Source organism: Pseudophryne corroboree, chromosome 5 (assembly GCF_028390025.1).
Source record: "Pseudophryne corroboree isolate aPseCor3 chromosome 5, aPseCor3.hap2, whole genome shotgun sequence".
Lineage (NCBI taxonomy): Eukaryota > Metazoa > Chordata > Amphibia > Anura > Myobatrachidae > Pseudophryne > Pseudophryne corroboree.
In genome coordinates this window covers 91,797,171-91,819,377 of record NC_086448.1, presented here as the reverse complement: position 1 = coordinate 91,819,377, position 22,207 = coordinate 91,797,171, and the positions used below count along the sequence as shown (strand labels likewise).

Below are 22,207 nucleotides of genomic sequence, written 5' to 3'. Positions count from 1 at the left end.
GCGGCCGTGGATGCACGTCAAACACTGCCTGCTTTTCACTGGGTGAGATAGCAATTTAAGGTAAGATTTTGTTTGTTTGTATTTTATATCCTGAAGACGGTAATACACCGAAACGTTGATATACAACTTTCCTGAGTCTGTTATTTTTTCCTGAGTGCCGCACCTGTCTGCTGTGTACATACTGCTGGGGATACCAGCATGTGAGGGCACCAGGACACGCTATATTAGTATGGATCCAGCGAGTGCCAGCTACTGTGTATGTGATATTTAGAAAGAAGCCCAATTATACATTTGGAAACCTTCTTAACGTGGCACCCTCCGCTTTTGTTGGGATTTGCTATATTACCCAAACATATGGATTTTGTTCACAAACTGTGATTGTTTTTATCAAGGACACTGCACACAACAGCATCTTGATACTCAGTGGTCTCTCCCTACATTGAGAGCATCATTGCATGATCACCGAGCACGGTGAGTGAGTATTACACACTGGTAGGTGTGTGGAAGAAATGGCTGAATTTAATGATGATTTACCTTTTAACCCTGCGTTGTACCCGATTGGGGATACATTTGGGTTCTCTGATGTCGAGATTGATGGTATACTCCAGAAGGATTGCCTCAAAGATAGCCCTGAGGCTACTAGTACTGACATTATCTACAGAGACCTACTACGGCTTAAAAGAAAAGAACTAGACTTCTACTATCACTCTATAACTTTGAGTGACTATTATAGATCCAAAAAAATACCAAGGGGATTCCGGATAAGGAATTGTCCCACGATTGGCCGATATGATCCTGGTTTTTGTAAAAAATGGACAGGAATACTGAACAAATGTTCCTATGACTTGATCATTCTGGTTATTGATCAATCTAATAAAGAACTATCAGCAATCAAGGAGAAAATTGATGCCTTTGAGAAAATTCATCTACCTGCACTAAGTGTCGACACAGAGACGGATTGGATCGCGAAATTGGAGAATCAAATCTCTATCTATAAACGTGATCTTATAAAATTTAAAAAGGAGAAAGCCCAGAAAGTAGATAACGACTATGAATATCATAAAGTGTATAGATGGCTCACAGGAGGTAACGAAGGCAATAACACGAGACGGAACTTCCAACGAAACCGCCGATATCCGAAATCCATGCACGATACGGCCTCCTCACAAGAGCAATCTAGCAGTGCCAGTGAATCTGGTAAAAAACCCGTTGGGCGACGTCAAAAGCGAATTATCCCTTTAGCGGTAACCACACGCAGGAAATATGCCACCCAGGCCATAGACCAACAAGACGAGGTGGACAATGCCGGCGACAAAGGACGTGGCAGAAAACCGCCAGTCCAGCAAAGGAGGTAGTTTGCAACCTCTCCTCATATGAACTATCTCAATCGGAGTTCAGTCTTCTACAAAAAGGACTTTCATATATACCTACATGTCCCTTTAACACGCAGCAGTGGCAAGTAGACAAGTACAAACTACAGAGGAAACTGAAGTTAAGAGAATTTTTTGGGAATAAAGAATGTGCCCCCATTAATGACAAATGGGTTATTCCTGCACAGATGAAACAATTTGCAGCAAAATCAACATTTGAACCTGTGTCTCTAAATGCTTCAATAAAAACATTTATGAGATTGTTAGAGGATGACGTTAATCAACTACAAGTGAATAATAAAAATCATCATCCCAATCTCACCATCTTGGAACGTCATGCCATCAAATCACTGTCCTCTAACAAGGATCTTATTATTCGTCCCGCTGATAAGGGCGGGGCAATAGTATTACAAGACCTCACTGATTACCGAGCCGAAATCTTGAGACAACTAAGTGATCAGGACACTTACGGAAAATTGGTCTCTGATCCTGGTACCATCTTTAAAAAGGAACTGGAGAGTATCATCTATGGAGCGAAAACAGCAGCCATTATAACAGATGAACTGGGTAACATACTTATACCTGAATATCCTATCACCCCCATACTATATAGTTTGCCTAAAATACATAAGGGCATCTCCCCTCCCCCAGGCAGACCTATAATCTCTGCCAGGGGATCCCTGTCTCAACCAGCCGCTACCTTACTCGATGCTATCTTACAACCTCTTATTCAGAGCAATGAGTTCTTTCTTCTTGACACAACCAGCTTTTTAAATAAATTATCCACAGTTGGCCCATTACCAGGTGGGGTCTGGCTAGTGACGGCAGATGTCACTAGCCTTTATACAATTATCCCCCATGATATAGGGATCTCTGCGGTGAAAAAGATCCTGACAACTGATGATCAATTAACACCAGCTTTTGTTGAATTTTTGTTACAGCTTTTAGAATTTATTTTGACCAGAAATTACTTTTTGTTTGATGGGGACTATTACATACAGAGACTTGGGTGTGCTATGGGGTCTTCTGTAGCCCCAGCATACTCGAATTGTTATATGTTTGATATTGAACAGGATTTATTTTTTTCTAATCAAGAAGTGTGTTCTAAGGTTATCTGTTATATGCGGTATATAGACGACCTGTTTTTAATTTGGCAGGGTACTGAAGATAATTTCAGATCGTTAATTAACCTGCACAATGATTCTGACTGCCCAGTAAAACTTACAGTAGAGATGAGTCAATCACAGATCCACTTTCTGGATGTCCAGATTACAGTAACCCCAGAAGGATTGACTACATCTGTATTTAATAAACCTACGGACCGCAACACTATTTTACATATTAACAGTAACCATCCACGTGAACTCAAACTAGGTTTACCCTACTCTCAGATGATAAGAACACGTAGAATTAATTCCGATCCAGATGAGGCATGTAGGCAACTTGATGAAATGGTACAGAAATTTGTTGAGCGCGGCTATGATTACAGGAATTTATGCAATATTAAAGATAAGGTCCTTAAACTTGACAGGTCTACTTTATTACAGAAAAAGGCAAAAGGAATGTCATCTGATAGATTCCCGTTTGTAAGTAGATACAATGATTTATCCCCTGATATCAAAAAAATTACTAAGAGCAGATGGCCAATCATACAATCAGATAGGTCCCTTCACTTGGGACAGCAGATGATAATGCCATGTTATACCCGTGAAAAAAATCTTAGGGACTTACTTGTTCGCACTGACATCAGTGATCCCAATAAAGCCACTCATTTTCTAGCTAATAAAAAATGGGGCTGTTTCAGATGTACATGTGCTACATGCAGTTTTATGATTCCGGGTGATAGGTTCCCACATCCACATTCAGGTAGGATGTACCAAATCAGACACCATCTCACCTGTAATAGTACACATGTGGTCTATCAGATTATCTGTCCTTGCGGACTTTCTTACATTGGGAAGACCCAATGCAAATTCAAAGAGAGAATGTCGGCACATAGGTCGGCAATTAGAGCTGCCATTAATAGTGGTAAGAGCGAACAACCAGTTGCCCGACACTTTCTAGTAAATAGACATAGTATATCTAGCCTGAAGTATAGAATGATCGACCACATCCCCCCCTTACGTAGAGGTGGTGATCGTAATCGACTTCTACTTAAACGTGAAACAGAATGGATACATAGATTGGAGACAGTTAGTCCTCGAGGACTTAATGAAACAATCACGTGGTCCATGTTCATATGAAGTCACATAAATCTATTTATGCTGATAGAATATATCTAGAATCATCTAATAATCATTGCCTGATGCTCTCAATCAAAGCAGGAATGTAGATACTTGTATAAGTATATTCTGCAGATATGATTATACTATACGCTATGTTACTTTCTCTTTCAGTGATGTTGTTGTGTACATTGTGGTTGTTATGGTGATGGTGAAGGTGATGTCACAAGCATGCGCCGCACAGCTGAAGCGCGGACATGCCGTTGTGGGTAATGTTGACGTGAGCTGCGCCTCGCTTCCGGTCCGGCGGCGGCCGTGGATGCACGTCAAACACTGCCTGCTTTTCACTGGGTGAGATAGCAATTTAAGGTAAGATTTTGTTTGTTTGTATTTTATATCCTGAAGACGGTAATACACCGAAACGTTGATATACAACTTTCCTGAGTCTGTTATTTTTTCCTGAGTGCCGCACCTGTCTGCTGTGTATATATATATATATATATATTTATAGGGACAGCTAAATTATAACTTACTACTTTATGAACAACCGTGTAAATATATATTTGCGAATATTCAAGAAGAATCTCCGGAGACTTAAGAGACCCAAATGGAATTATTAGTCTATTCTGTATTGGTATAGTTCAAAAATATAGATAATTATTCCCAGATGTGACCATATTGAGAGCATACTGTTGCTTTGAAAGGAACATATTGGGGATAAAACCCCCCTTGGGACTATTGTACTGGAGTGTTATTACAAGAGGACCCAGCCCTTCTACATAACCGGTTAGGGTAAAGGATACTAACCACTGAAAGATTACCCATCATTAGTCTGAAGAACGCTGAAAGGGGAAGAAGATTGCCCATCGCATATCCCCTTAGCAGCGTGTAAAACTGTAATTATATAAGGACCAACTATCCCAATCTAAGGAGTTAATACTGACCGATTCATGAACTTGAACAGGTGGATCATTTATACAATTATTTCTTACTTTAATCAAATTGTATATTGGTACCAATGGTAAAGAGTAATATGGTATTTTTTAAACAAAATCCCGGGTCCATAGTCCGATCGACTGTGGTAGGTAATTTTGTGTAATGCATGCGGAAATTTATGTTACATTTAATGCAGTATTGTAAGAAAGATAATATAATATAATATAATAATATATGTATATGTATAAGCAATACTTTGAACAGGGATTCACCCGTGATTAGTCTTTAAAAGAAAAGAGAAAGAAAATAAACCACTTACCTGTTATAGTGTATACCGAGTATTTGATCTTTATTATTTGGAGACACTGGAAAAGAGAAGAGGAATCTGAAAAGGAAGAGACATTTAAACAACAGGTGAGGACCCAAGATCATTATAAACACTTATTCCATAACAACAACTATACAATAGAATATTGCACACCCTCCTATCCCATTAGAGGAAGGCTTGCCCAAGCTAGCCTGGGTGTCTATGCTTGGGTGGAGGCACACCATAAGTAAGGTGAGGTTACACTAACATACAGTATATCAAGGGTTTTAACAAAGTCCAGGAGGGAAACATTCTCCAAATGAAGAGAAGCAATAGGACACGAGGACATGCACTGAGACTGGAGGGGGGGAGGTTCAGGGGAAATTTGAGGAAAAATTACTTCACAGAAAGGGTAGTGGACAAATGGAATAGCCTCCCATCAGAGGTGGTAGAGGGTAAGAAAATAGAGCAATTTAAACATGCATGGGATAGACATAAGGATATCCTTACAAAGAAAAAAGGATCAAACAAGGTTAGAGATAAAAATAATGTAAAAAAAATAAAAAAGGGCAGTCTAGATGTGCCAAGTGGTTCTTATCTGTCGTCAAACTCTATGTTTCTATGTAACATGTCAGTGAGATAAATGTCGACACCTGAAAAATGTACAGTATGTCGACATACTGTATGAAAGGTTGCCATTGGCAAAATGTCGCCAGTTGCATTGGAGCCAGGGTTAGCGTTAGGTTTACGGTTACTGTTAGCATTAGGGTTAACGTTAGGGTTAAGGATACACTGGCATCAAAAACATGGGATGCGGTGAGAATCCAGACAGAATGCCGTCAGCAGAATCCCAGCATTCAGAATCCCAACTGTAAGTACTGGGGTTTGGGTTAGTCAAATGGGGTAAAGATGCAGGAGGCGATGTTTAGGGTTAAGCTTCGGGAGGCAGTTACGGTTAGGCTGCAGGAAGGGAGCAGTTAGGGTTAGGCTGCAGGAAGGGGGCAGTTAGGGTTAGGCTGCAGGAAAGGGGCAGTTAGGGTTAGGCTGCAGAAAGGGGGAAGTTAGGTTTAGGCTGCAGGAAGGGGGCAGTTAGGGTTTGGCTGCAGGAAGGGGGCAGTTAGGGATAGGCTGCAGGAAGGGGGCAGTTAGGTTTAGGCTGCAGGAAGGGGGCAGTTAGGATTAGCCTGCAGGAAGGGGGCAGTTAGGGTTAGGCTGCAGGAAGGGGGCCGTTAGGGTTAGGCTGCAGGAAGGGGGCAGTTAGGTTTAGGCTGCAGGAAGGGGGCAGTTAGGATTAGGCTGCAGGAAGGGGGCCGTTAGGGTTAGGCTGCAGGAAGGGGGCAGTTAGGTTTAGGCTGCAGGAAGGGGGCAGTTAGGGTTAGGCTACAGGAAGGGGGCCGTTAGGGTTAGGCTGCAGGAAGGGGGCAGTTAGGGTTAGGCTGCAGGAAGGGGGCAGTTAGGGTTAGGCTGCAGGAAGAGGGCAGTTAGGGTTAGGCTGCGGGAGGGGACGGTTAGAGTTAGACTGTGGGGAGGGATGGTTAGGCTATGGGAGGAGGTTTGGGTTAGGCTGCAGGGGGTAGGGTTAGGCTGCAAGGGGGGAGGCAGTTAGAATTAGGCTGCGGGAGGGGATGGTCAGGGTTAGGCTGCAGTATGGGTGGGTTAGGGGTAGGGTTACGGTTAAAATACTTACTGGGGTGCGTCATCATCTGAGCGTCGGGATTCTGCTGTCAGGATTGTAACTGTCAGGATCCCGACTGTCGGTTTTCCAATGCCATCTCGAAAAATACAGTGCTGATATTCTGATCATGTTGACATTTCAACAGTGTTGACATGCTGAATGTGGACATTATAAACATGTCAACATGATGAATGTCAACAAAATATACCAAACCCATCTATACTGATATATTCTGTTCCCCCTGTTGGCAGATCAGCATTCCATGGTATGCTGTCATGCGTGGTGAATTGAAAGTGAGGACGTTTTATTTCCAATAGATGATTAATTTGACTATTAACTTGATGTTAATCTGAAATAGATCTTGAGAATGTGAGAAAGTACCAATGGATGCTCAATACACTGGCCTGATTCAGAGAGGCATGCATTGGAATACTTGCACATACAGTACTATGAATGCAAATATCCACCAGTACTCACAGTTACCCGCATGTATATGACAACGCCCCATCTATCTGTTTGTAAAAATAGCTATAACCATGAGGCGCGATTACTATCCTTGGTGCAAGATTTCAATCTGAAATCAGATGGATCTCAGCTTACACGGGCTTGTGAATTGCTCACAATACTGTCTACACTCCAATGGCGCACCTATCCTACATGCGACTGCCCAGTTGCCACCCAGTTATACCCAGCATTCCACAAGTAAATATGTGATTGACAGGCCTATGACTCGGAATTGTCCATTGCTGCCCAGAGTGGCGCATGAAGGTTCTCATGCCCATGCAGTTGCTGAAAATGACAATATCCGTCTGCAGAGCAGACTTACATGGCTCTCAAACTCAGGCCCATTGTCTCTGTCCAATGCCTTTGTTCTTTTCAATGTCCAGTTAGTCTTTCCTGGATTAATATAGTTTCATTATTTTACAATGTCATTCTATTTCACGGTTAGACTGAGCTTAACTGATTTAACCATATGAGAGCTTGAAGGAGAGATGTACTGTATCAAACATTCTAAAAAGTACGAGTGTAAGTGTAAGTAAGGCTACTAACTGACATTTTATAGACTGGATTAGATAAATGATAGCTTGAAGCTTCAAGATATCATCGAAGGCACCTTCTCCATTATCATAGGCTATCATTGAAGCCACCTTCTCCACTATCATAGGCTATCATTGAAGGCACCTTCTCCACTATCATAGGCTATCATTGAGGGCACCTTCTCCACTATCATCTGCTATCATTGAAGGCACCTTCTCCACTATCATATGCTATCATTGAATGCACCTTCTCCACTATCATAGGCTATCATTGAAAGCACCTTCTCCACTATCATAGGCTATCATTGAAGGCACCTTCTCCACTATCATCTGCTATCATTGAAGGCACCTTCTCCAGTATCATATGCTATCATTGAATGCACCTTCTCCACTATCATAGGATATCATTGAAGGCACCTTCTGCACTATCATATGCTATCATTGAAGGCACCTTCTCCACTATCATCTGCTATCATTGAAGGCACCTTCTCCACTATCATCTGCTATCATTGAATGCACCTTCTCCACTATCATAGGCTATCATTGAAGGCACCTTCTCCACTATCATATGCTATCATTGAAGGCACCTTCTCAAGCTATCATAGGCTATCATTGAAGTCACCTCTCCACTATAATATGCTATCATTGAAGGCACATCTTCAAACTATCATAGGCTATCATTGAAGACACCTTCTCCACTATCATATGCTATCATTGAAGGCACCTTCTCAAGCTATCATAGGCTATCATTGAAGTCACCTCTCCACTATAATATGCTATCATTGAAGGTACATTTTCAAACTATCATTGGCTATCATCGAAGGCACCTTCTCCACTATCATAGGCTATCATTGATGGCACCTTCTCCACTATCATAGGCTATCATTGAAGGCACCTTCTCCACTATCATCTGCTATCATTGAAGGCACCTTCTCCACTATCATAGGCTATCATTGATGGCACCTTCTCCACTATCATAGGCTATCATTGAAGGCACCTTCTCCACTATCATCTGCTATCATTGAAGGCACCTTCTCCACTATCATATGCTATCATTGAATGCACCTTCTCCACTATCATAGGCTATCATTGAAGGCACCTTCTCCACTATCATATGCTATCATTGAAGGCACCTTCTCAAGCTATCATAGGCTATCATTGAAGTCACCTCTCCACTATAATATGCTATCATTGAAGGCACATTTTCAAACTATCATTGGCTATCATCGAAGGCACCTTCTCCACTATCATAGGCTATCATTGAAGACACCTTCTCCACTATCATATGCTATCATTGAAGGCACCTTCTCAAGCTATCATAGGCTATCATTGAAGTCACCTCTCCACTATAATATGCTATCATTGAAGGCACATTATCAAACTATCATTGGCTATCATCAAAGGCACCTTCTCCACTATCATAGGCTATCATTGAAGGCACCTTTTCCACTATCATAGGCTATTATTGAAGGCACCTTCTCCACTATCATCTGCTATCATTGAAGGCACCTTCTCCACTATCAAATGCTATCATTGATGGCACCTTCTCAAGCTATCATAGGCTATCATTGAAGTCACATTTTCAAACTATCATTGGCTATCATCGAAGGCACCTTCTCCACTATCATAGGCTATCATTGAAGACACCTTCTCCACTATCATATGCTATCATTGAAGGCACCTTCTCAAGCTATCATAGGCTATCATTGAAGTCACCTCTCCACTATAATATGCTATCATTGAAGGCACATTTTCAAACTATCATTGGCTATCATCGAAGGCACCTTCTCCACTATCATAGGCTATCATTGAAGGCACCTTTTCCACTATCATAGGCTATTATTGAAGGCACCTTCTCCACTATCATCTGCTATCATTGAAGGCACCTTCTCCACTATCAAATGCTATCATTGAAGGCACCTTCTCAAGCTATCATAGGCTATCATTGAAGTCACATTTTCAAACTATCATTGGCTATCATTGAAGGCACCTTCTCCACTATCATATGCTATCAATGAAGGCACCTTCTCCACTATCATTTGCTATCATTGAAGGCACCTTCTCAAGCTATCATAGGCACCTTCACCACTTTTTGTCATTAGAAGGTTTGATACACCTCCCCCTCAATCTTTTATCCTGTGCCCTCTATGGACTGGATTATGGGTCTTTATGTTATACAGGGAGAGATAATTTTCAAGAGAGATAATGTGGAGTAGTTGCCCAAAGCAACCTACATCTGTCATTTTATAGACATTGCTAGATACTGTTGTCAAAGTCAGAAAAATATCACGCTGCACATTGCCATATATGCACCTCATGCGTGTGCCCGCTGCACGAGCATGAGCTCTCCCGTGCGTGCGTATACTCGCAGTCACGTGCACTCGCAGGCGCACGGTATGCGCATTTACGGTAGAGTTTGTGTGCGTCTAGCGGGCGACTCAATCGTAACATATTTTAGTCATATAATGTATTTTGTAGATTATGGTCCCTTTGATAGAATCTGAAAGTTTAGTTAATATAGCATGTTCGGGGACAAAGAGATTCCTCTTTGTTTGATACGAAGGGTCAGACAGGGGTTACACAGTGGTGTTTAGTATCCATCGGAAGAGAATATAAGTAGCAATATTCCGGTGTTGGTTTGAAGCGGATTACTCGCTCGTGCGTATAGTTATGGACATAAGAAGTTTATGAACATTTACTATATTTGCACTTTATTACCCATGCGGCGGGAAACCCAGTTTCCCTCCCACCTGAGCAGTTTGAAATAGTCACAGCCCACCTGTATGAACCAACCTATGACCTTTTGTTATAATGCAGAGACGAATTCCTGTATCCAATGAACAATAAGAATGTAGGGACCATTGTACTGTATTGTGTGTAGTGTATAAAAAGACAAGCCGATCTGGGCCAGCTCTCTACTCTTCTCAACGGTTCTCATCACTGATAATCGGGAGCTGGATATCCAGAAAGGCGCTTGCGATTGTTCCCCTTGTGCGTAAGTTCTCTGCAACCATATTTATCTCCTATTTTGTTGTAAGCCATTCTCTCTCTCCTTCCCCCTTAAATGTATTGTGTCTTTGTTGTATTTTAACGTGTAGTAACTCGGTTAGGTATTTTATGTTAGTTTGGTAGTGTATAACTTGTATTGTGTATTCTTTTGCGATTGAACGTTCATTCTTTTTCCCTTAAAAGGTGTTAGACCCTTAGACCGGTATTTGAGTGTTTATTATATTGCTAAGGGGTTCTCAGAGCGTAAGAGTCGCTCATACAGCTTTTAAACTAACAAAGTTACACTGTGTTGCATTTACACCTTATCACTGCACAAAGGTTTACATTATAAGTACATTGTTTATAATATTGTTACAAAGGTTAAACGCTGTGAGCGTCAGCGCCGCTTGTGATCTCCTCGTGGTCTCGAGCATCCGCTACGCTGATAGCGTATCATTACGTTAGTCGGCAGCCTATAGCGTGCTTGCCTTTACGCTCTAAGCCGTGCGCGAACGTGCCGCTCGTGCGTCTCGTCCACGGCTAAGCGTTTGTTACGCTACGTGCGTACTCTTACGGTATTCCATACGCCAATTGCATACTGTGTTCATTAACCTTTTAGAGTGTTTTAAATAGGATAAATTATAGGCTTTATCAATTGGGGACTCGCCCGCTCTTCACATATCTGCACTAGGTAATTTCAGCAGACATTATCGGTCAGTAAAGGGCGGGAGGTAATATTCCTCGTAGTGCTGACCAGATAAGCGTCTGCTTCGCTTAGTAAGGAGTGCTGAAGGAATCCGGAACCGGAAGGTAGGAACAGTACGTTATTGTCTTTTAAAAAGTGTTTAGTTTCTGTTTTGCGAACGTACGCATAAGCACACACACCTGTATTTCTTGTTTAGTATTATTTGTTCGTGCCTCATTCTCCTGATTGCCACATACTAGTGATAAACGTGCTGAGACATTTGTTGTTATTAATAGTTAAAAGATAAAAAAGTAATATTTAAGGGAATAATTGTAAAAGGCACGCACACAATCTCGCCTAGAATACAAGGGAGATTTGAGTGGTGTTCAGTGAAGGATTACTGTTAAAGATCATTCACATTGATAAACGTGTAGTGTGTTACTGTGGACGTACTTGGTCTGCGTACACGTGTCCTTACAAGGGCAGGGCGTACGCAACGCAAGGGTCGACGCACGGAGCGTATATTACGCAACGGAGCGTACGGATACGCCCACATAATACAAACCGCACGATAGTATTGTTTTAATAGGCGATAAGGAAGTAACGCGATAATAACACAGATCTATCTCAAATCCAAAAGTTTAAAGTTAAAAAAAAAAAAGACTTTCTCTGTTGCAATTCTTCTGGGTTAGACTATTACTGAATGAAAGGAATTCTGTACAGAAATAAGAGTGTTCGAATGTAAGAGTGTGTATATATAAGATTTCTCTTTTATTACGGAAGTGGGAACCATAGGCCAGTAGAAAGAGGTACACCAGCGAGAGTGATAGCGTGGGGTGGCTTGGGAGGCGTCCCTTGTAAATCTCGACATATTAATGAGCAGTAGAGTCTGCTGTACATAACAGACCAGGAGGTCACAGACCAGGACAAGAGGTTCAGGTACAGCAGACTAGAAGTAGAGAAGCACAACCGAAGAGGGTTGGTGCGAGACCCATATAGGCCAAAGAAGCTCATCGCTGAAGGAATTTGCAGCAGAAATTTTCAATTTCGTTGATCGTTCCGCACATAAGATTAGTTGCTTGTGTGCAGATACGATTGTACCGCATGTGATTGTGTGCATTAGCGTGTCTTGAATTCAGAAGAACGCTGCTTGCACATTGTTAACGTGATTTGTGTAATTTTTTTTTATTTTAAGGGAAGTAGCCTGATCACTCAGGGACATTCCAGCGACTGATACTTGCTGGGGAGGGTAAGACACTCCCACACACCCGAGCAAGTAGACGTACTTAGGTGCCCTAGGTTGGGTACGGAACCTCTGGGAACTTTGGTCGCCGTATTGGCCAGCGTGGGCGGAGTTAAGTGGGCGGACCTCGTTGCAAAACCCCCACCGCAGCCTTACCCCGGACATTTTGGTTTTCTGTAAGGATTGCCGAAGACCCTGATTTGAAGTCAGAGGTAGTGAAAGCAGCACCTGCAGAGATGGGGGCCAGTTGTTCAGGTAAGGGGCGATCAACCCAGGTTCAGGTTGATTTGGTAAACCGACCAATCGGGTCGGCAAGGTATATCATGTGTGAGAAATATGGTCATCACACAGAAATGTTGTGCAATGAATGGGAAAGGATGACTGTGCACGACGGGGAAAAGTTTCCCCGGGTAGGTAGTTTTAACCCAGAAGTATTACAGAATTTAAGGAGAAGAGTGTGCCTGATTAAATCTTCAAAAAGGCGTATTAAACATTATGATTATTTAACATTGTGGCAACAGGAAGGTGAAATACAAAGGGGGTTGGCGCAAGCCACTGGATCTAACCCTATCAGGAAACTGATAGCCACTGCACCCCCACCACCGTACATACCTGGAGAGAAATTGGTTGCAGAGAATGGCACTCAGGGTTATGTTAAATGTGTAGAAGTTAAGGATAATGTAACCAAAGTAATTAATGCTAACATTAATCCGTGCAAGTTGTACCCTGTTTTGAACTTTCCCCAGGATTGTGTCCAAGAGGATGAGCCCACAACAATATCAGCACTCTCCCTAGCAGCCACCATATCAGAAACAGCAGTAGGCACGACCCAACCCATAAGATTAGCATCAAAGGCCCCTAGCGGAGGGACAGGTGAGGTCGTATCGACTGGTAAGTACGGAACCATACACTATGCTGAAACCATTTCACCACATGTTGTAGAATCTACTCAGAATGATGTTGTTGGACTTAATCCTGTTAGGGTAATAGCAGTGCCAAATGGGAAAACTGACACTTCAGGAGCAACTCCTGTCAGGAACATCGCCATGCACTGTCCTTTTTCCCGAACGGAATTAAGATCAATGATGTCTGAATTCCCTGATCCTAGAAAAGACTTAGCTGCATGTCAAAAGTATATTAGAGAGCTAGGAAATTCTGCAGAGCCAAATAACAAAGATTGGAGGACAGTTTTTAGGGCATGTTTACCCCCCAATGTTGATTCGTTAAAGTTTATCGCTGATTGCAAGTTAGATGAGGAAGTACCACTAACAGACGAGTATAATCAGGATAATGTAAAGAGAATCAACTTACAGTTAGGGGTATATTTTCCTGCAGTAGTAAAGTGGAATAAAATCTTTACAATAAAACAAAAAGAAGGTGAATCCACACCAGAGAATTTTCACCGGGCTCTGCAGGATATGGCTAGGTACACTGGTATAGATGACATTAAAACTAATGTACACCATAGGGAAGTAGCTGTTTCAGTATTAATGGACGGTCTAAAAGAGGTTTTAAGGAATAGAATACAAACCACTAGGCCTGATTGGAGAGGTATGTCGGTGGATGCATTGGGAGAGGCTGCTGCTGGGCATGATCGGAATATCATCAGACACAGGGAGTCACAGAGTGATAAATTAATGGCTGTAAGCATACAGGCTCTTACTACTGGGCCACCACCTCAGCCCAGAACTGTGACCCCTGTGGGTAAGTCAAGAGGTATAAAATGTTTTAGTTGTCACAGAGAGGGACACATGTCACGTGATTGTAAAACAAAACAAAGGCAAAATTCATATCAATCCCCTAGACAACGACCTGATACGAGACATTGGGATCAAGGACCGAAAGGGCGGAGCTATGAGCCACATGCAGGGGAAACCAAAAGGTATCCCCCAAGAAGAGACTGGCAAATCTCTGATAGTTCCCATCTACCCCCACCACAAGTAATTGCTGCCAGCGCGATTCAGGGAGGTCACCATACCCAATAGGGGTGTGGCCACACCTGTAATCTGCAGCCAGTGAAATTGATTGCAAGTCTTGGAAGTGAACCCGAGGTCACAATTGATGTAGCTGGTAAATCATTAAATTTCCTTGTAGATACGGGGGTGGCCAAATCAGTGATAAATTCGACAGTGGGCATGAGAACCACTGGTAAGACAATTCCAGCCATGGGAGTAACGGGAGTAGTACAGCACTACCCTGTTAGCAAACCAGCAGAGATTACAATAGGGCCTTTGCATACCAAGCATTCCTTTTTGCTGGCTGCATCGGCGCCGACTAATCTCCTGGGAAGAGATTTATTGTGTAAAATGGGGTGCGTCATTTATTGTACTCCTGAAGGTGTATTCTTAGACATACCTGAGAATCACGCTCAGGAAGTACGAGACATGCTAGACTCCCCATCAAAATTAATGTCACATACCGTTATGATAAATAGGAGTTCATCCCAGGTAGAAGAAATGACATCCCAAATACCAGAGTCACTTTGGACTAAAGATGGACAAGACACTGGATTAATGGCAAACGTAGCTCCAGTAGTTGTGCAAGTAAAAGATGGTAGGATAGCTCCAAAAATCCCACAATACCCTCTGAAGCCAGAGGTGGAGTTAGGAGTATACCCCGTAATAGAGCGCTTGCTACAACAGGGCATTCTGGTAAGAACATCCAGCACTGCCAATAGTCCCATCTTCCCTGTGAAAAAGAGTGGGGGGAGGGGTTACAGGCTAGTGCAGGATCTAAGGGGGATTAACAAAATAGTTGAGAGTCAGTTCCCCGTAGTGCCAAATCCAGCTGTCATCCTTATGCAAATCCCTCCCACTGCGAAATTTTTCACTGTTATTGACCTCTGCTCCGCCTTCTTCTCGGTACCTCTGCAGCCTGACAGCCAATATTTGTTTGCATTTACATACAGAGGAGTCCAATACACATGGACTCGATTACCACAAGGTTTCATAGACAGCCCAAGTATATTTTCACAGGCTTTGCATGATTGTTTACAGTCTTTCCAACCAGAGAGTGGATCAATATTGATACAGTATGTGGATAATCTACTACTGTGTTCAGATTCACTGGAAGCATCCCTGAAAGATACGAAACAGCTCCTGTTTCACCTTTCAGACACAGGACACAAGGTTTCTAAAGACAAGTTGCAATTATGCCAGACTAAAGTAAAATATTTGGGACACTGTCTGACACAGGGACTGAGACACCTGACCGCTGATAGAATTCAAGCAATTCGAGACATGACTCTGCCACAAACCCAGCAACAGATCAGAACATTTCTAGGAATGTGTGGGTATTGCCGTAACTGGATCCCAGGTTTTTCCATTCTAGCATTACCTTTGCAGGAGATGGTCTCATCAAACAAACCTGATCGGATTTCGCATACAGACGAATCCGAGATGGCATTTGAGAGACTTAAACAGTGCCTAACGCAGGCACCAGCATTAGGTATGCCAGACTATGGGAAACCCTTTGAGCTGTACGGAACAGAAAGTGCTGGTTGCGCGGCAGGCGTTCTAACCCAAAAGCACGGTGATGCCAGCAGGCCGGTAGCATACTACAGCGCTCAGCTAGATACGGTAGCGCGATCCCTCCCCACATGCTTGCGAAGTGTCGCTGCGATAGCATTGCTAGTAACTAAAAGCGAAGATGTAGTGCTAGGACACAACCTCACAATCCATACACCACATGTAGTGTCAGCCTTGCTGAATTCGGCTCAAACTAGACACGTCTCATCAGCACGGTTTACAAGATGGGAATTGGCATTAATGGCCCCCGTAAACATCACCATAAAGAGATGCAGTGCATTAAATCCGGCAACGTATCTCCCAGGTGTGCCTGGACAGGCACAAAGGGTGGAGGATGAGAGTAATAGTGAAGGAGGATTTAAGACAGGGGATGACACGCATGATTGTATGGAATATTTGACCCAAAATTTCACGGCAAGGCCTGACATCAGTGACAACCCACTGGAAGATGTAGATCTTACTTTCTACACTGACGGTAGTTGTCACAGACAGACGGACTCGGGAGACTTGTGTACTGGATACGCAGTCGTAGATGACCAAGGCACCATAGAAGCAGAACCGCTAGGCCCACCTCACTCAGCCCAGGTTGCTGAACTGGTAGCCCTATCCAGAGCATGTGAATTGGCTAAGGGCAAATCAGCCAATATCTATACCGATTCTAGATACGCATTCGGAGTAGTCCATGATTTCGGAGCCCTATGGCGCCTCAGAAATTTCATGACGGCAGCTGGTACACCGGTAGCGCATGCAGCTCACATCAAAAGGCTTCTAACAGCGATACAGGAACCCGACAGAGTGGCTGTTATCAAGTGTAAAGCACATACATATAGCCAAGACCCGGTATCACTTGGTAACAGCCGAGCAGACGAAGCTGCTAAGTTAGCAGCTGGTACCCCCAGACAAACAGACACCACACAACTGATGGTATTTAATACCGTCAACACACAGAAATTGTGTGAAATGCAAAATTTGTGTTCCACACAGGAAAAGGCAGTTTGGAGGGCAAAAGGATATGGCCAGGAGTCCTCAGGACTCTGGACAGATGGGCAGGGTAAACCAGTGGCACCCAGAGCATACCTTCCAAGTTTAGCGGAAGCAGCACATGGGCTGACTCATCTAGGCAAGGAAGGGATGTGCAAGTTGGTAAGAGCATATTGGTGCGCCCCAGGATTTTCTTCCCATGCGGGAAAAAGGGCAATGACATGCCTCACCTGCTTGAGGAAGAATATCGGAAAGGCAATACCAACAGAACCATCTCATATCCCACCTACAGGCGGCCTTTTTCAGGTGATACAAATTGATTTCATACAATTACCCCCTTGTCGAAATTTGAAGTATGTACTAGTTTGTATAGATGTGTTTTCAAATTGGGTCGAAGCATTTCCTGCGGCCACAAACACCGCTATGTTTACTGCTAAGAAAATTGTGCAGGAATTTGTGTGTAGATACGGTATCCCTAGAATAATTGAAAGTGATAGGGGTACCCATTTTACAGGTGATGTCTTTCAAGGAATGTGTAAGTTGATGGGAATTGATAGTAAGCTGCACACTCCGTACCGCCCCCAGGCGAGTGCGAAAGTAGAAAGAGTGAACAGCACTATTAAAAAATTTTTTAGCAAAGTTATGGCAGAAACAGGATTGACATGGCCAGAAGCTTTGCCCATTGTATTATACAGCATCAGAACCACTCCCAGGTCCCCTCTTAATCTGTCCCCTTTTGAAATTCTGTTCGGTCGACAACCGCATGTTATGATTAACCCTCAGGATGATTTGAAGTGTAACAATGAAGTGACTGTAAAGTATTTGGTTAAGATGAGTAAACAGCTAAGGAATCAGAATGATAATTTGAAGTTGGTGATTCCTGATCTGCCAGATAGTAATTGTCATGACATTGAACCTGGGGATTATGTAATGATACAGAATTTTCTACGCTCAGGTTGCCTTATTGACAGATGGGAAGGACCATACCAAGTCTTATTGATTAGCACGACAGCATTGAAGGTTGCCGAGAGAGAGACTTGGGTCCATTCGTCCCATTGTAAAAAGGTTGCTGATCCAGAGAGGTCCCGTGATAAAGAACAGACGGTAGAGGAAGTTGTATCACTGGAGTGTCTGTTTCAGGAGGACTGAGACGGCACCTGAGCATTGAGAATAATAAGATCGGAGGCAGTTGTCGATTCCCTGTTCCCTTTTATTGTTTTTCTCCACTTCCCATCCCATCTCCCTCAATTACTTCTTTCCCCCTTCTCATTCTTCTCCATTTCCTCCTATAAGATGGACTTGCCCCAAGAGACTGTGATCCGGATTTTCCTGTTGACCATGATGTTGACCAGAGCAGTCTATTCCGGCGAGAGTACCATGGAGGTCGAGAGAGGTTCTGGAATGGGTTCTGATGACAAAATTGGAGGCGTAGATTTCCAAGAACATCATAATCATCAAGCAAAGGCGAGTATCAGAAAACGATCCGATAGCATTGACAATAGGAGGAATTGTGAAGGATTGTTAGCTGAAGAGAACTGTATCTGTAGACTCTGTGACAGTGTAGTTGAGGATGGGTGCATCAAGAAATGTCAGTCCAGTTTTAATATCCACATGGACCGGCATCCATTGAGTGACTATCACTCCTTAGTGGGTAAAGTGTTAAATCAGACAGATTGTTGGGTATGCTCTCAAGTACCTCAAGGCCATAGCAAATCAGGATTAGTACCATTCCCTTTAACTATAGGGGAGGTACTTGAGCTAAGTGGTGGGAGGCCGGTGGACAGGAGGTTTAATATCTCCAGTCCTCCTAGTTTGAAGCTCCACCAATATCATGTGGATAGATCCCTAGTATGTTTTAACATTTCCAATCCCCGAAAGCCGGGAAATTGGGAAGTGTCATGGAATAACCAAACCATGACCTTTTCATACAGAGCCGATAGAATGCCTACAGATACAGAACTTATACGCCACATAGCCGGTAGTGGAAAATATTTCCGATATAGGTATACCCTAGGAAGTAGGATCATGAGAGTTGGAGAAGTATCACCAGGATACTGTGCACATATCGTACAAACAGATACGTGTACTAAACAGATGGGAGAATTAGGGTTAGGAGATTTCATATGGAAAATGTGTAATATGGTTATGTCCTACTCCGTCCCATATGTTCTCCCCGATGATGCATATTTCATATGCGGGAGGAAGGCGTATAAGTGGCTTGCCCCAAACTCAGAAGGGTTATGTTATATTGGAAAAGTACTGCCTGAGGTAATGACCGTATCCCACACTAAAATGAAGGATATTCACCGCAGTGCCCAAGCTCCTTATACTCACACTCATTACGAGCACATCGTTAAACGGCACCTGATAGAAAGAACAGAGCATCCGGCCTCTGACCTGATCCATGAATCCACCGGGATTCAATTCCTAATCGCGTTAGATATCACTCGTACCGCCAGAGGAGTGATAAATTATAAATATATATCTGCGCTTGCAAATTTATTAGACAATATCACTGAAATGTATGATGACACATTCAGGTATACCGGAAGGGAGCTCCAAGCTTATAAAACAGAACTGGTTCAGCATAGGATGGTTCTTAATTATCTCACGGCAGTGACGGGTGGATATTGTGTCACACTGGCAACGCAGTACGGCGTAAAATGCTGCACTTATATTACGAATAGCACCGAGGACCCGGTCGAGGTCATAGACAAAAAGATGGACGACATTCTCCAATTAAAGTGGGAGTTCCGCAGGAGACACAACCTCACCCTCGCTGCTGTGCGTAATGAGCTGACCGGTTGGGTGTCATGGTTGAACCCGCGAAATTGGTTCTCTGGTTTAGGAGAATGGGCTCAAGGAATTATCATGGATGTAGGGAAATTTCTTTTGTGTATTCTGGGTGTCATCATATCGGTCGGTCTGATATTTAGATGCATTCGGATTTTAACAAAGTGTAAACGTAGCGCCCGAGTGATGAGTTTAAGAAGTGAAGATACTGTAATAACAACGACTGATTTGGTTTATGACCCAACGATAGAGACAATGTTGTGATGAAAATGTGATTCCACGGTCCGTTTCTTTCACCCGTTTCTCCTTTGTTTTCCTCCAAGGTAAAAAGACATCCGCTTGGAAGAAGAATTTGACAACCTTTTACACAGGCAACTGATGGACTATGCCATAGACCCCCCATATCCCTAGTAACTTTAACTTTACGCTAGCCCAACATTTTTTGTAAGTCTATGGACATTGAAAAAGCTTTTTGCACACCGTTTATAGCAAAAGCATCAGGAGACTACAGTCAACATGTACATCGAGACAAGACAAGACAAGACACAAGACAAGACCTCAATCGGCAAATGTATATTAAACTCACATAGTTTATGACTGCATTTACCATAATTGCTCTTTATCTTCATTTCTACAACCTTCAGGTAATGACACACATAGTCGATAGGGAATATAGGCACAGATATCAGCACTCACATATCCCCCCCATTCATGTATCATCAACTAAAATGTGCTCCCCCATTTTGTTGCAACCAAAAGCCGAAAAGAGCTCGGTAAAGTTTGACAGCCCATCCACAGACCCGTACCACGGGATAAGAAGGAATTCAAATGTATACTTCGCAATACCTCGAAGCTTGATTTAAAACACGTACGGCACGATGATACATGACTCCTCAAACATGGACTCATACATGCATGCTTCTACTACCTCACTAGATCATACCTTTTTCTCACCTTCTTCTCTTCTCCCCTACCCAATCATAGAAATGTATTATACATGACATATATTTTTCTCTTTTTGAACTGTTTTAGGAAGTGGCAGTTATTTGTGACTGCCAAAGGGTGGTCTGTCAAAGTCAGAAAAATATCACGCTGCACATTGCCATATATGCACCTCATGCGTGTGCCCGCTGCACGAGCATGAGCTCTCCCGTGCGTGCGTATACTCGCAGTCACGTGCACTCGCAGGTGCACGGTATGCGAATTTACGGTAGAGTTTGTGTGCGTCTAGCGGGCGACTCAATCGTAACATATTTTAGTCATATAATGTATTTTGTAGATTATGGTCCCTTTGATAGAATCTGAAAGTTTAGTTAATATAGCATGTTCGGGGACAAAGAGATTCGTCTTTGTTTGATACGAAGGGTCAGACAGGGGTTACACAGTGGTGTTTAGTATCCATCGGAAGAGAATATAAGTAGCAATATTCCGGTGTTGGTTTGAAGCGGATTACTCGCTCGTGCGTATAGTTATGGACATAAGAAGTTTATGAATATTTACTATATTTGCACTTTATTACCCATGCGGCGGGAAACCCAGTTTCCCTCCCACCTGAGCAGTTTGAAATAGTCACAGCCCACCTGTATGAACCAACCTATGACCTTTTGTTATAATGCAGAGACGAATTCCTGTGTCCAATGAACAATAAGAATGTAGGGACCATTGTACTGTATTATGTGTAGTGTATAAAAAGACAAGCCGATCTGGGCCAGCTCTCTACTCTTCTCAACGGTTCTCATCACTGATAATCGGGAGCTGGATATCCAGAAAGGCTCTTGCGATTGTTCCCCTTGTGCGTAAGTTCTCTGCAACCATATTTATCTCCTATTTTGTTGTAAGCCATTCTCTCTCTCCTTCCCCCTTAAATGTAATTGTGTCTTTGTTGTATTTTAACGTGTAGTAACTCGGTTAGGTATTTTATGTTAGTTTGGTAGTGTATAACTTGTATTGTGTATTCTTTTGCGATTGAACGTTCATTCTTTTTCCCTTAAAAGGTGTTAGACCCTTAGACCGGTATTTGAGTGTTTATTATATTGCTAAGGGGTTCTCAGAGCGTAAGAGTCGCTCATACAGCTTTTAAACTAACAAAGTTACACTGTGTTGCATTTACACCTTATCACTGCACAAAGGTTTACATTATAAGTACATTGTTTATAATATTGTTACAAAGGTTAAACGCTGTGAGCGTCAGCGCCGCTTGTGATCTCCTCGTGGTCTCGAGCGTCCGCTACGCTGATAGCGTATCATAACGTTAGTCGGCAGCCTATAGCGTGCTTGCCTTTACGCTCTAAGCCGTGAGCGAACGTGCCGCTCGTGCGTCTCGTCCACGGCTAAGCGTTTGTTACGCTACGTGCGTACTCTTACGGTATTCCATACGTTAATTGCGTACTGTGTTCATTAACCTTTTAGAGTGTTTTAAATAGGATAAATTATAGGCTTTATC

The 22,207-nt window shown here is 42.8% G+C and overlaps 1 long non-coding RNA gene across 1 annotated transcript in view; it reads right to left on the bottom strand.

The window, feature by feature from the left end:
• LOC134928807 (uncharacterized) overlaps positions 1–22,207 on the bottom strand; it is an 87,075-nt gene that overhangs the window by 21,957 nt on the left and 42,911 nt on the right. The window contains exon 2 of the long non-coding RNA XR_010178025.1: positions 4,848–4,913. This is a non-coding gene — a long non-coding RNA (uncharacterized LOC134928807). The remainder of the gene's footprint in view (positions 1–4,847; positions 4,914–22,207) is intronic.